Below are 16,568 nucleotides of genomic sequence, written 5' to 3' on the forward strand. Positions count from 1 at the left end.
GCAGGCTCATGATAAACAAACCTACCTTAAAACTTCATAACCGTTCAGCAGCGGCGTCTCTCCCCTCCGGATGGTTTCCTTTTCAATAGAAGTGCGCCTTTTTCCTCCGCCAACTGGGGAGGAGGAGGAGGAGAGGCGAGGAGAGGAGAGGGGGGCTGGCGTCCAAATTAAAGCGGCCCGCTCCTTGTTTTTTCCGCCTGGGAAAGTGACAGCAGGACCAGGCGTTAAGAGAGCTCAGCAGGTACACCTTCCTGATCCTCCTGTTGCTAACTCAACGTCCAGCTTTGTACCACTCGTCTGGCGTCTACAACGGGGACGCTGGTGTTTTTTTGTTTGTTTGTTTTTTTTTCATTTATAGCCGACATATCTCGTCTCAGGCTGTTGAGCTCCATTCAAAACACAAAGCCAACACATGGTGACTCCCCCCCACCCCCTCCTCCTCCTCCTCCACCACCAACCCCCGCCCGCCCGCTCCTGTGCTGTATTTGCATGGGGCGCTAAGATGCTCATTTACGTGACAGCATCGCTAATTCTGTCACTCGAGGAGTTAGCCGTGAGCCCAAAGCGTACAAACCGCAAAAATAACACTGAATGGAAAACGAGCATGCACGCCCGCAAGTGCAGACGCCACATCCAGCATGCTATGCTACGCACGGCTACACACAAGACATGCCTACTGGCCAGGATGCTAGCTTAGCATGCTAGGCGGCTCGCTAGCTCGTTGACCTGATTATAAATATTAGCATTAGCTCAACGGGAGTACACCAGCGCGCGTAGGCTAGCCGGTGGTAATGTGGGCTCAGAGCCGAAGCCGAGCCCGAAAAGGAGACGTTGCTCGGTGTACCCGAGGGTTGTTTACCTTGCTTTGTAACGTGTGTGTTTGTTTCTGGTGTGGATTTAGCGCTTGTCCGCCATTTTTTTCTACACGATGAGGAGGGGGTGTTTTGCCAACATTTCTTGTTGGGCAGTCAGTCAGACAGACGGGCAGGCGAAGCTGGAGGAGGATGAGAAAGGGCAGAACAACGACCCCTGGTGGCCAGGCGGCGGTACTACAAGATTCAAGATTTTTTTATTTATTTTTATTTTTTTTATTTATTTTTAATTGTCACTCCACCACAGAAAATAAAAAAATCTCAATAAAATGTATACAATACTACTACTACTAACAACTAATAATAGTAATAATAATACAATAATACAGAAACAAAAACAGTATGTACATGAGACACAAATGTAATTACAGAATATAAAGGGTGTATTGTGGTTGTGCAAAGATAGTAACTGTAAAATAAGCAAAACGGTAAAAAACATAAATAAATAAACAGCAATAAAAGTATTCAAGTTTACTGATTAAGGTGCAGGAGTGATGGTGGCAGTAAGGTGTGTGGTATACGTTCATTTGTCAGATATTGCCCTGTTAGTTGGATTGTGTTGTTTGTTTATTATATTTCAAGCATAGCATTAAAAGCAAATATGAAATGTAAAATAGATTTTTATTTCCTGTGTAACCACATGGTAAACAAAGAAAAAATCTAATTATTTTATGATTATGTTTTGTTTTAATTATGTTTTGCAATACCAAATCATCTACTATGCTTAAAGGTGCGCTGTGTAGTTTTGGGGAAGATATTTGATTCAGAAGAGAACAATCTCATTTTTTTATGCCTAAACAAATCAAATAAACATGCTCCTCTCACTTCATGACCGGACAAACAATAAACAACATGACCTTAAAAGGACAACACTCTTTCATACTGTTTGAATGTGGCGGACCCTGCCACCTCTAGCTTCAGACAGGGTTCTGGGGACCTTATTTTCCTCTGAGAACAGCTTGTTTAATCAGTAATGGAAAAGATATTAAATGTTGCTTCTTAAGCTTCAAAAGTAGTTTTCTGGCGATGTGTATCAAAAGCACAAGTAAAAGTAAATTAAACATACTATCACCAGTTATCAGATAAGATATCAGGGTATGATATAATTTTTTAACTGTTTACTTTCCATTACTTTTTTGGCTACCTCATTATCAAACATATTCAAATAAAGACTAGAGAAAATACTGATAAAGATTACTTTTATTTCATCTTAACAACTTGTATATTCGATTTCACTGAACACCTGAGTGAAATTGTGTGAGGCTCGTCAAGTGTTGTCACGTGTGTGGTTCAGACTAGTATATCAATCTTTATTTAAAATTGTGATCCTGTCAGTAATCCCCTTTCTTTACTAAATTTATCGTGAATCCTATTACTTTTTTCTTTCTTGCAACTTTACCGGAATACAGTTATCTTCTTTTCTGTATCCTAATTACATAATCCTGTTACATGTATTCTATTACTTCCCAAATGTGTCTGATATTCAGCATTTTTCTTTGGCTCTCATGCAGCGTACAAGATGAAAAATAATGACCAATTAAAGTTACTGAATCAATGTGGTGGTAAAAGTTGAATATTTGCCTCAAAAATGTAGTTCAGTGGGAGTTTTACACATTAAGTGGAAGAAAATGGAAATACTTAAGTAGGGAATGAGTCAAAGTAGTAAATGTACATATCCACATAATATTCCTTTGCATGCAGGCTGTACTTAAAATACCTTCCACACAGTTGCCAGTTTATTATGTATGATTAGGTAATGCTAATAAGATGCAAGAGTCCTGTAATAAATACATGTGTAGCAGGTAACTTATTACACTACAGCCTGACTGAGGTGTAACTGCATTTCTGTGCTGCAGTTTCTTGTTCTTATCTGCTGCCACATAAGTCGATATCCCCGTATTTACATATTTACCTCGCTCTAGCGTGCTGGAGGGGCAGCATTAGAGCCGGTGACACCATCAGACTTATTAAACTGAATTAAAAGGCTGGCTTTATAATAGGCCTGCCAACCAGACACCTTTGAAGTCGTGGTGCAGAACCAATTGTTATGCATTATGGACAATGCTGACCACCCTCTCCGCCTCTTACCAGAGACACAGCGGAGTAATTTCTCGAACAGGCTGGAGCGATACAGGAAATCTTTGCACATCCAAAGCAATAACTCCATACAAGACCTCACCTCTGTCCCACAGAGAACTCTCAGCTGTACAAGTGTCAGTCTCAACCAAACGCCACTCTGTTTCGCACTGTCGGTAACTTCGCTGGTGAAGAATTTTGCAAATCTTGGTCCAGCTAGATATAAATTGCATTTTGTAGCAAACGTCAAAAACTTTGCATACTTGTCTGAAGCATGTTTTACAAGTCAAAGCGTTTGTTGTCATATGCACACTTGAAAAAACAAGTTTCCCTATGCAATGACAACCTAATTTGCCTTCCACTCTGAATGCTGTTTTACAATACATACACTACATATCAGTAGTTCATAAGTTATATGTTATATTATGTACTCCCCCCACTCTCTTCCCCATCTTGTACAAATGATTGTACAGTGAGTTTTATGTGTACATAAACATAGTATGTAGTTTTGTATTTCTTGTTTTGTGTGCATACAGTAGTAGCTCACACTTTATGCTTCCTTATCTTCTCATATAAAATGACAGTTACTGTAGAGCTTTATTGTATGCTTCAATGTAATAGGCTGATGAAGCTAATTATTATTCTAATAGCCTTAGAGCAGCTTAATGATGTGTAATGGGGACTTAATATCCTTATCACCGAACAAATGTGACTTAAAGTCAGGTATAAAACAATTATGGAAATCACTTAAAAAAAACATGTATTCAATTAAATGTACATACAACAAAATAGCAAAATAACACTAATACAACAAAGTGCATAACATTTCATTTCATGCTGTGGTTTTATTTTAAAAAATTGCACTGCAGAGTAAGAATGCTGCAGAAGCTGCGATTTTCAGTTGGTATGCAGCTCTTTTGCTTGGAATAAAGTGCCATTAACAGTAATAGATCATTAATTTATCACAAGAGAAGACAAACAAGAATGGAATTTTAGTAAACGGTGTTATTGCAGTATCACTGCCGTGCAGAGCGCTGCTCTAGTTTCATTTAAACTATGCTCTAGTTCTGGGTGTTTGACTATAAATGTGGGGTATTTGCCTTGAGCATAACATGAATAAAATTTGATTATCAGCGCACACAAAGCTTAACTTATTAACCACTATTTGTTCCAGTTAGGAATATTAAAACATTCTGAACAGAAATATGGCAACGTCAAATAGAGAAATTTAATATTTCAAACGTAACACAATCCACGCTCCCACAGTGGAATCTGAGAAATGAATATCACTGCGATACAGTGTGCCTGCAGTAGTGTAATAACAGGGCACAGTACAATATCTCTCAAGATATTCCAGATAAATTGTGTGGGTGTGAAAATTAGAAATAGGGGCCATTTGGTAATGCCATGCCAATTAGGTCTGGGTAGCAGCTCTAACTATGTGATTTGGAGAAACACCCAGCAGTTCAATTGTGTGTAATGGTCACCTGGCAGCACTGCTAATGCCCATTTCAGCCTACGCTGGGCAGGCCATGGCCCAGTGGCCCCCTGCACCCCAGGCAATTATGTTTGGTTTCACACGGTGAAAAGGGTTAATTGGCAGCGCCCACGCGCCTGATTGGACCTGTTTCACGCCTGTCGGCCTTCATCGCATCAAAGGAAGCCCCAGTCCACCAGGCACCATTATTAGAACACACACACACACAAACACACACACACACACACACACACACACACACACCTCATGGGCACACACAGCACACAGACTGCTCTTAAATCTAATGTTCTCATGATTGTACATATGTTTAGCGATAAACACACACACACACACACAGACTGTATGAACGCACACATGAAAAAGCAAATACAAACACACACACACCTGCAGAACCGATTCATAGAGCAATATGGCACTTCTCTGAGGTATTCGCCATCCTCATGCAGAGACATAAGTGTGATCACACTCGCATGCACACTGGCATTATGCAAATGACTTTCTGGAGGATCCTGACTAACATCACTAGGGGTCAGTGTTGTTTAATACAAAGCAGGGCCGGCTCCTTCTGCCACTTTCCTCTCCTCACATTCGTTTCATCATGATGATTTTGTGCTTTCTTTTGAGCACAGCACAGCAACACATAATCTTTACCGCTCACAATCCTCTTTAAACCCTAAAACTTTTGTTCTAGTGGTGATTATGGACGGTATTTCCTTTTCAAGGAATATTTCGTCTTCTATTATGTTGGATTCTTTGTTTTTTTCCACCCTTTTTTCCAGGGAGTTCTGCTAAAAGTTGTTATTTGAGGACTAATTGTATCCTGGGTTTCTCTGCCTGAGTTACTGTAATTATAGTAAAACCAAGTGTCTTGCAGTGAAGCCATGTCTACCGTGTTATCGTGTGCCTGTCTGTTTGTCAGGGTCTCCATGTGGTTCTAGTTTTTTAATAATAAGGCTTCAACCACCGAGCTCCTAACAGCAGTCTATGAAAGTCCATCAGCCGTTATACAAGCGAGTTTGACGGGCAAATAACAACACTGACAATGACTCTAGTAGAAATCAATCATTCATTCCCAAGTTTCAACAAATTGGACACACAAAAGATTTTCATGAAAGGAAAACTCACAAGGGAAGTGAGCGAACGTCCTTGGGTGCGTGATAATTTCAGAAAAAAACCTCTCTCAAAATCTTCCCCTTGTTGAAAAAGAAACAGCCACTTGCGAGAAAAAGGATACGGAAATTATGAGGAGGGATCCACCAATATGTGACTGTAACCACATGACAAAGACGAGCTGTTGATAAAGGTATCACAGATGGAATAAGCAAGATAAGCTGCATCTCAGTCTTTCATAAGATTCGAGGGGTGAAAAAAACACAGAGAATGGCCAGCAAAAAGCAGAATCCACGCACTCAATACACATGCAAATAATCTGGGGAAAAAAACAGGAACCGTTTGATTTGCAGATGCGAACACTTTTGATGGCTGTCATCACAAGAAATTACAGAGGTAATTTCCTCGTATCTTGTTAGCATGCATCCGTGGCTACTTATAATACAGCTATGAAAAGAGCCTGTAAATGTACAATTTCCAAACGGGCCTATTATGTCAATGCAAATGTAATCTCTCACATTAGTGTTTGCTCTCTTTTTTTTGGCAGTGTTATCTGTTTTTTTTTTTTTTCTCAGTCTATTTGAAATGTCTTAGTTGCTCTTTTCATTTTATCGGACTAATTGAATCTGGCTCTCGTCTCTGGCAATGTGTTTTTGGACATCCAAACATGTTGCTGTAGGTGTCCTCTAGCCAATGGCATGGCTCCACCGCCGTGGTCTGTTTCTGCACATACAGACCGAGCGGCGAGGATCTTTTTCCCACTGTGTCTCCTTGTCACTTTCAGCACTCTGGCACGCTCCAACAAAGTCGCCCCTCTCACACATACACAAATACCCAGACACACACAAACAGACACACACACACACACACAAATAGACACACACACATGCATGCACATGTACACACAGTGAGAGTCAGATTGCGTGTGTTCCTTCCCGACTGCGCCTCAGAGGACTCGGCGCTTGTTCCACAGACGAGGACATGCATGCGCACACACACACACACACACACAACGCACAGCGAGTCCTGATACACACTTCCCATCTCTGCTGGCATCCTGGGAGGGACGTGCAAGAGAGAGAGCAAGAGCATATGTTGGATAGACGTTTGTTGAGGGGGGATATTTCTCTTTGGATGTTGTCTTACAAGCTCTGACGGCGTGGCGCAGAAAGAAGGCATTTTTTCGTCCAATTTATTAATCCTTTTAGGCAATGTTCTCTGTTCAGAAATGCAAATTGAATCAATCTGAGGCTGACTTTAAGACTTTTCAAGTGGGATTTAATTAGAAGCCAGGGCCTGCAGTTTTTAATGAGAGAGGGGGTGGAGAAACGGAGAAAGAGAGAGAGAGAGAGAGAGAGAGAGAGAGAGGCATGGGGAGGGAGAGTGGGTTTTGCGGTTTTGATCTGGGGGTCCTGCTGGAGAAGGGATACACAAACACCCACAACATGCGCACACGCGAAACGTACACACATGCGCGCACGCACACAAATGCACCCCGTAGAGCCGAGTATGAGGCGGATGCCCGCTGTTTGGTTTTTTTTCTTCACTTCCCTCATCTCCGTCTTGTGAGAGTTCGACCAGAGATCTTGTTACTTCAGTATACATCTCAAACTCTCACACCCACCAAACATATCTCGGTATACATGCTTCTCTTCAGCGCCGGAGCTGCTCGACCCAAAGGACCTCAGGTTAATACCGCACGGCTTCTAAGGGTTAGGGTTGTGTCAAGCTATACATTTGAAGCTGGTGCAGAAAAAAAAAAATCCCCATAACCATCTTCACTGGATGAGCAAAAACAAGTCGATTGGATCAGGTTTCAAGATATTGAACATTGTACTTAACACTGTGTACGTGTGCGATTCATGCTTGCTGTTATTCAGTATGTTTATCCTCCAGACCTGGGTCCGGAGGACCTCGGGCCTGAACCTCTCAAGGAAGCGGTACCACTTCTTGCAGAACAGTCAAAAAAGCAGGGAGTGCTCAAACCACGTAGTCAATGCTGTAGTTCCCAACCTTTTCAGGATTTGTAACCACTTAAAATGAACCCACTTATTATTTCATGGGACCCTAAATCTAAAAATTATGATTTCATGAACAATAAATATTAAATACTTTTACCTCCTGGCAAGTGAATCACCTATGAATCCCTCAGATTTACCTCACAACCTCCTCCGGGTTCTTTAACCCCAGGTTTATCACCTGACTAGAAACAGGACAGGGATTCAATGTCAGCAGGAGGGACGGGAATCTTTCAAACAACAATAAATATAAAATCCTAAAATGATTAAGCGCTGTTTTCTTAATTTTGAGAAAAATGCCAGCAGCTCTTTTGTCTTTTGAAATATTTTTGTATACTCAAGGTGCTTGACCTGTGTGGACTGGATGGGAACAGAACTAGACAGAAGTTACTTTTGGGTAGCAGGACAGGAAAAAAAAAAATTTAAAAAAGATAGATAATAAGTAGATTTCGCTCCTGTCCTGTCCCACTCCCCCAAAAAATGACTTCTGTCCCGTCCCAATCCCAGTCTATTTCTGAATTTGTCCAGTTCACTGGAGTGTGTTTTTGCATGTGCCCATTTTTTGTGTGTTGCTAAGTGGTTGAGCGCGTACGAAGGCTGCGAGTGCCAATACGTTTGAGTTATTTTTAGTTATTATAGTTATTTGAATAGATCTTCTCGTCACTCCCTGGTTAATGATTCTAGCAGACAGCCTTTCCCTCGGGGAGAAAACCCTGGTCCCTGGATTTATCAGAGATTTCTCTGCCATTTGGCTATCACGTGCTGCGTCTGATACATTTTGGGGAAACATGGTGCTGTTAAAAAAGGGTGAAGTCGGCCTGTGGTGTCGGGTTGTGGTTTGAGTGCTGCACGCTCTCCTCTCTACAGTAACTCTCTGCCTTCTTTCTCCCTCTCCCCTCGCCGCTTCCTGTCACCTTCTCAAATTGGGGCCAAGACTGGAGAGCACTGGCATTTTTTTTTTTTTTCGCGGGCTGTGTGACATCTTCACCACCGCTATTTGATTTTCCCCTCGCCGTATTTTCACTTTTGTGTCGGCATCCATCAGGAGAACGGAGGGGGGAGGGGAGGGGAAGGGTTTGACTCGTTAGTGCTTTTAACTTGACCGTCTCCACTTTGAGAGTTTTCTCTCCCCACGCCGCCGTCTTTCATGAAAGCTGTGGTTTGTGTATGTACTGGAGAAGCAGCGGAAGATAAATGTCAGGGAAGACTATTTCAAGCCGGCAAAGCTTAATATAGGTAGGAATAAACATGAAATGATATGCACGAAAACAACAATTTCGGATGCCAGCGGAGTTGATGTACAGTATTGAAGGAGCAGAGGAAGGAGGGGAAATCTGTGAAGGGATGACTTTTAGGCTGCCACGGAGAGACATGCATTTACCCATTAAAAGTGAGAACTCCAGCGCGCGCTTCACAAAATGCTTGACATCTAGTTGATACTGTCAATGTTTAAATAATACTAATTAATCTCCATTATTGAAACATGTAATTAATCTCTCTCGCGCGCTCTCTGGCTGTCTCTCTGTCTCCTTCCTCGCTCACTTTTAATGGAACATGAAAGGGAAAACCCAAAGAGCAAGCGCTGTGTTGTGGTGCTCGCGGGGAGCTCATTGAGGGACTCACATCAGAGGAGAGGACGGGCAAAGAGACAGACAAGTGGACATGTTTTGACAAACAGACAGTTGGTCCAAAACTCCTCCCCGATCTCGACGCTCTGCGCCTCCTCTCCCTCTCCCGCTCTGTGCGTCTTTGAACTCGGGCCTTCATTAACAATCTCCTGATTAACAGGCTCAGGAACACGGGGGGTAGACGGATCAGAGGAGGAGAGATAGAGGGAAAGAACAAGAGGGGGGGGATACAAGTTAGAGGGCTACGTTAGGACCAACATGGCGCTCATTCATTCCGGTGAGACCACCGAGGTCAGCCGTGGCTCTTCTGCAGATCTTAATATAGCACATACCTCCGACAACAGTCCGGTTTAGTTCAATCAAGCCGTATCCAAGATCAAACTAACCCTTACTCTGTATCACTTTAAATTATATACCAGCCATCAGTGCTTCAATGTAATTCAGACTCGCGGAATCCAGAAAAAAAAAAAGCCCGGATCCGTCCTTTTATCCGGATCCGCACCAAAAGTTAATGAGGTCTCTTCTTTGCCGAGACCCATCCTCCATCACGGTATCCTGCTGACAAACCGACAGTGTCATTCTGTAAAGCCAACATGCAAGCGCACATTCCTGTTGGATTATTTTGTAATGCGAATGCCATGTTTGTTTGTTTTTTTTTACTGTTTACCCCAAGATCTTTGAGATAAGGGTTGAAAGACTGTCTCCCTGGCGACTGTCCAGACTGGTAACATTCTTCCTTGCAGTATTTTAAACTTTTGGAATGGCATTTCCAAAGTCCTGCCCTCAACATTAAAAAAAAAAAAAAAAAAAAAACTGATCGAAAACTGATCTACCAATTCTGCCAAGACAGGTGATTTAAAGATGCAACCAGTATGTGGCCAGAAAATGTATGGATAGCTGAAAGAAGCACATGCATAAGGTAAGAAGGACTAATGGACAAGCAACAAAAAGACTACAGCAGTGTGTCTTTTGATGCAGTTACTATCTTTACTATCACCTGCTCGCTACCCGACAAGACCACTGAAGAATACGATATGAAGGAAGCTCAGTATAGATGAGCTGTGAACCTATTCTTCCCCTGACAGCGCTACATTGTGAACGATAAAAAAAACTTGTTGAAATCAGCAGGAGAGGAGCTAGTTAGCCGTCAGCTGCTGTTGGACACCAAAATCCTGCCGGTGTGTTTTGGCTGAAGGAGCTGATCAGGTAATGGAGCTAAACGCACAGCAGACCTGAGAGGTTTCTGCTCGGGAGGATCATGAATCATAAAACAGAGAAGTGCGGTTATAACGTGAAAGAACGAAAAGTTTATGGTAAATAGATGAGTACGTTATTTGAACTTTTAACCAAACAACTAGATGATCGTTAAAAAGTAAAGAAGCAACATTTTGATGTCGGGGAGGTTTGCATTCACTTCGGGACAGTTGAAAACGTTCGACCGGGATCGTTCTGGAACATGAGTGAAAAAGACTTTGTCTGGAGAACTGATCCAGTGGTTTGATTTTAACACTTGATAATAAAAACAGCTGCAGAAAGAATTACAATAATATAAAATATGCCATAAAACGCACTTTCCTTACTCAGTGTATGTAACCTTTGGACCTCAACTGTAAAATCCAAGCGCACATTCCTGGTAGATTACTTTTGTAATGTGAGACGCGAGATAAAACGATTGTCTCTGCGATAACTTTCCAGAGTTGTAAAATAAAAATACTGTAGTGTTATAAACCGCTGTGCAGTCTTCTTTTTTGGCATCTGATAGACCTTCAAAATCATAAACATATTTCTGGTGCTGCTTAATGTTTAGGCCAGCTAAATCAGTAAACTGGTCGTTTGTCCGGAGCCAAAAGCAGCTGATATTTTTCAGACCAAAAGAGGTTCATTATTGGGCATGGACAGGTAAATCTGAGCTTTCAGTCGCCTGGATGAACCGAGGTTGGCTGCATTTAAACACAGTACAGGTGATGACAGAGAGGAGGAGAGGACAGAGCGAAGGTTTCAATCAAAGTGACCACACTGCATCAGATGGTGGCTGAGATTCACAGTTGTGTTTTTTTTTTGTCAACTGACCAAAGACAAGATTTAGCCTCTTTCCTATTGTGGCGTTTAAATCCGTCTATGAAAATGACCTGAAAGCTCCAACGCAGAGTCGGATCCACATCATCCTCAGGGGTGAACAGCAGTTTCATGAATTGCCCACTCAGTATGGGCATGGAGATGCAGGAGAAGAAGAATGCATTGCTGGGAAACTCATGGAGAGAGAGAGAGAGAGAGAGTGACACTGTCTGAGACTGGGAGTGACTGGAAAGTCCCAGAGAAGGAAGAGACAGAGCGACACAGCACGGGGAGAGGTAGCGGCAGAAAGTCGGTCTGATGGGCAGAGACAGACAGCGAGGGAGCCCGTCTGATGGACAGAGAGAAAGAGACACTCTGACAGAGGGAGAGTGCGAGGGACGGGCCTGTTCTGAATTAATGACTGCTCTCATCAGAAGATGAATGTTCTCCCCGGCTCTCCCCTCGGAACCCGGCTCGCGAAAATAAAAAAAAAAGGAGAGTCAGTCCGACGAATAATGAATACACAAATAAATAAATAAGCCAATAAATAAATGAATAAACGTGACAGAAATCCTTAAAGACAGATTATGATCGATGTACAGTCGGCGCCGTGCGTTGGTGTGTGTGCGGGAGAGTTTCTTCTGAATGCATTTTTTATTTTATTTTTGTGTGTTACGGTTGTGTATCCGTGCTGCATGTGGTTTGGTATGTACTAGTTTGGGGCTGTAAACATGCATGGTTTTATTGTGCGTTTCCTGCTGCGCTCGTATGTGTAATTTCGGTCTTGCACGGGTGTGCGTTGGAAGTGTGTTGGCGTTCATGTGAGTTTGTGAGTTTTTTGTTTGTGTGTGTGTGTGTGTGTGTGTGTGTGTGTGTGTGTGTGTGTGTGTGTGTGTGTGTGTGTGTGTTGGTATTTACTTGCATGTGGGTTTGTGAACGTGGCTTTGTGATGTGTGCGCGTGCATCCATTTTTATTAGTGTGTGTGTGTGTGTGTGTGTGTGTGTGGGTGGGGGGGGCTCTCTGGTGAGTCTCCTTAACATCAAACAGCTGGAAGTAATAAAATATTTAGGAAGCGCTGGGAGTCTGCGAATATTAATACTGCCTTTTCCTTCTGTCTCTCAAATCTCCCTCTCTTTTTCCCTTCTTTCTCTCAGTTACTCTCCCCCCCTCTTCCTCCCTTCCACCCTCACTCACCCATCCTCTTTTTTTATCACGCAGCTACGTCTCTCAGCTTGTCCTCTCTCCCCCCTCCATCCTTGTTGTCTTTGGTCCAAACTCTCCCTAACTCTCCGATTTCCAGTCGCTCTGACCTTGTTTATGAGGGAATCACAGCCATTTAACTGGGAGTCCGCTCCTCCCACTGGCACTGAGGGTGATGGAGGGAGAAGAGAGGAGTTGACCTAATGCCATCCTGTCTTTGCTAGCGGCGTTGGCATCTCAATGTGTGTGGGGGGGGATAAGCAGTGTCACAAGTCCTCTGCACCACCGGGCAGCAGAGTTCACCACGCTGCACCCTGCCATGTCAAACATGAACAGGCAGACGGACTCACCGGCTCCTGAACAACCAGGGCCACGGGACCTCTTGGCCCCCGACCACAACGGAGACCTGCAGCTCTAATTTTAGAAGATCTTGTTAGATTTAAAGTTTTGCTTCTTCCCGACATTTTTAGCGACACAAAATCTGTCGCTGCAACGACTGAACTAGAACTCCAAGAGAAGCTTAAAATGACGTGAAGGTTTATCAGAAGTGAGAGAGAATCACATCTTGTATCGCATTTTTAAAAACACTAAAACCTTTTTAAGTGGTCTATTGAGTCTGTAGTGCATCACCAGAATGATTATATACTATTATTGTTTAATTACACTCGATTTATAAATTGATAAATTTAGAAAAGCAATTGTAAATCAGCTGATTAAACTTGCATTTGATTTATGCGCACGAAAACTCCAAATGAAGAAAAACCATTAAATCTGCGAATGAATTATTCAGTCTCCTAATTCTGCTCGTAAATGTTCAATTAAAAATAGATTTTTGAATTGTATAATTCATCATCAAAGAGATTTTTAATTCTTAGTTCATCTTTTACTCCCGTTCCATCTCACAGTTCACCTCGTTCATCAACATGCACACTTTGAGACATGGAAGCTCTGTACAGCGCAGTTTAGTTTAGATACTGTAAATACACATGACGAAATGAAATAAATAATCATATGAATGAATAAAGAATAAAAGTGCAATATGAGCACAAAAATTGTGAACAGTCCAATAAATGTTTAAAGTCACGATCACTAAAATACGCTTATATTTTCAGATCATTTTTATTTTGCTGTAGCAGTAGTAAGCTGCAAATGTCCTTTTTCAAAGGTTTTCTTGTCGCATGTGGTGAATTTATTTATTAATATTAGCTTAAACAGTATTAGATTGTTGTCGGCCAACATGATACTACTTTCCAAACCACTTTGGCTGATTCCAGGGGCTGACACAAACATGTTTTTTTTTCCACCTCATCGCGGAAAACATCAATTCTCTCCTGTTGTGGAATGAACATGTCATTATGCCTACTCTTATTGAGATTCAAAATGTACATATTAACGGGGCAAAAGAAGAAAACCACATTGTCATCTTAGTCAGACTAAAGCACCATCTTATCATCCTGCAGAAATGCTCATTTCTGGACAATGCTAATATTCCTAACCCATTGTCACATTGTGCTTCCCTGGTTCATATGATTTAAATGTATGATGTTAACTCTAATCATTACATATTGAACACCTTGGGTCCCCATATGTGGCAGCAGTAACTCAAATTGATCAGCTGTTGAGCTCTGACCTCCACACAAGGTGGTTGAGGATTTTATAATTAAACGCTAACACGTGTACAGTATAACACATGGCATGCTAACCCAGCTAAACCTTTTGAAGTTCTTGTTTTGGCACTGCTTCTCAGGCTCTTTCAACTTGGATCAGAACAATATTAGAAATGTTAAAGGTGCTATATGTAAACACTATACTTTAAAACCGTGAAAAAATAACCTGAAAAAAATCAGCTGAATGTAAGGAAATCAAACTTTTGCCGCCATGTCAAAGGCGTTTATGTTCTGTGAAGTTAGCATGCTAACAAGCTAGCTAGGTTATTTGTTGGGAGTGTGAATTCAAGATGGCCCATTCTTAGTTCTTCATACTGTCCCTTGAAAAAAATCAACTGAACATACTTTGACCAGTACTGTAAAGGTCACATGCTGTGCTTGGTTTTGTATCAAGTTGACATTTGCAGTTACCATTGGTAAAAACAAAAAAAGACAGAAAAGACATACAAAAAAAAAAGTTTACATTGTGCAAAACTACACTGCTTGTCTACACAGTGTAAACGAGCACTGAATGACACCAAGACAATTTGGGTGCTTTATTCAGTAATGTGAATATCTAAGTGTAGACCCGCATTTGGACTCAAAGGCAGGTGTTGTAAAAAAAAAAAAGAAAAAAAAAAAAGGATGTCTTGCTATGTACAAGGTCACTCATTACAGCGGAGAGTACAGACTGCAAGCACGCAGACGAGTCAGACAGGAAGCAGGACAAACAAACTTCAGCAGAAGGTCATGTGTTTGGAGCTGCCATTCCAAGGCTGCTGAGCTGCCTTTGTCCCCTTCTGGTAAAAAGGCATTCCTGTATGTGTGTGTCAGCGGGACGTGAAATGAAACAAGTAATTACGCCGCTTATTACATGGAGATTGGAAGGAATAGCGACAAAAGAAACATGCTTTAAGAGGGGAGACGTAAGGCAGACAGGAGAGCAGGTAGCAGGTTCACAGAGAGGCAGAGTGAGACGCCGGCAGACTGACGGTGAGACGGGCTCCGGGGCAGGAAGACAAAGAGATATAGTCGTACTGAGGGACAGGCAGACAGGAGGGCTGGCTGTTGTCAGCATCAGTGACAACAACAGCAGCAATGTAATTATAGGCTCTCTGATTAAAATCAATCTCATTTCTGCCACTCACAACACATTTTGCCTGCTGAAAAGATCTCTGCCTCTCTGACACCTCAGTCGCAGCGAGAGGAGGGAGGAAGTCAGAGTGGACGGGTGGACAGGAACAATAGCCTTTCTACGTTTAAGTTGCACCGCCGGGGTGTGTTTTGTGCGGCATCCACACAAGTGCAATTTCTGCAACGAGAAAGTGTTTCTAACCGTGATCGTTTTCTTCGGAGCGGCTGTCAGTAAACGATGGTGCTGTTGTTTTCGTTCACATATCCTAGCAGAGGATATTCACGCTAGCTAGCTAGAAAGACAAGACAGAATGGAGAGAAGAAGAAAAAAAACTGAGAGATCCAACGACAAATCCTGCAACATGCAATTTGTGTGCAACTGGGATCCCCCCAACTGTCATTTGTTGGTGTGAAGGCTGCCAGTCTACTCTCTGTCAGAACTACTGCAGCAAATGATGTGTTTGGGCTCTTTTTTTTCTGTCAAGATGAGCAGCAGATGTACATGAACTGTCTGTTTCAACTGATTTCACCATATAAGTAGTAACTGCAATATCCCCAGACTCCCTTGATGAAAACACTGACTTTTAAGAGCTTTGCCAAACAGCGACGGTACATTCTTAAATCACTTGATGGTAAATATGTCAGATTTTCCAAATGTAGTAAACAGCAACCAACACAGGGCTTCTTCTTGTTCCCCAGAGTCCCTTAAAAATGTACCAACTCTTTATTTTGGCCGCAAATGTAATACATTATGTTATTTCTTTTCCTGTATGAAATGACGTCCACTTGTTCCAGTTATGCACGTGTTTCTGTGAGTGTGATTGTGAGAATTGCGAAAGCGGTCGGTCGAGACGCACGTGGAGATGCACTGTAATGCGAGGTGTGAACTGACTTACCGAAGGCCATTCTCTCGATCAGCTATGATGCATGTTAATGCTAGGTGTAGACAGCCTGTGTCAGGTTTGGTAATTACACATCCATAAAGGCCTTGGACTAGAAACTTGACAGGCTACACTTTGGTTCAATCATAACTTATCACAGTGGCCGACTTCCAGGAATGAGATTGTAAACAGATAACAAGGTCCAATGTGGTGTGTATGATACTGGCTTCTTGACTGTTACCTTTCCCCTCTTTCACAGCTCCACCTCGCGATACCAGCATCGTTTTTGCGCTTCTCTCTTCAGCAGCTCTCTTTCTTTGTTCTCAAAGCAACTATTTCTGTCAGCGGAGCAACCGCATGCAACACTATGAATGTCTTCCAGAAGAAGTATAAAAATGTGCGCCGGCGTCCCCATATTGAAGGAAGTATCACATCTCCTCCCTCTCTAT

General features: G+C 42.3%; 1 protein-coding gene across 5 annotated transcripts in view; it reads right to left on the reverse strand.

Moving 5' to 3' along the window:
• Positions 1–16,568, reverse strand: part of LOC119006162 (polycomb protein SCMH1) — a 67,354-nt gene that overhangs the window by 18,596 nt on the left and 32,190 nt on the right. For 3 of the 5 annotated variants that reach the window (XM_037074581.1, XM_037074582.1, XM_037074577.1), the window contains exons 1-2: positions 860–1,015; positions 26–197 (exon numbers count right to left, since the gene is read on the reverse strand). The gene's annotated coding sequence lies outside the window, so the exon portion shown is untranslated. Of the gene's footprint in view, positions 1–25; positions 198–859; positions 1,016–16,568 lie in introns of those variants that run through there. The other 2 variants (XM_037074578.1, XM_037074580.1) reach the window with 2 other exon arrangements.

Source organism: Acanthopagrus latus, chromosome 17 (assembly GCF_904848185.1).
Source record: "Acanthopagrus latus isolate v.2019 chromosome 17, fAcaLat1.1, whole genome shotgun sequence".
In the NCBI taxonomy this organism is placed as follows: domain Eukaryota; kingdom Metazoa; phylum Chordata; class Actinopteri; order Spariformes; family Sparidae; genus Acanthopagrus; species Acanthopagrus latus.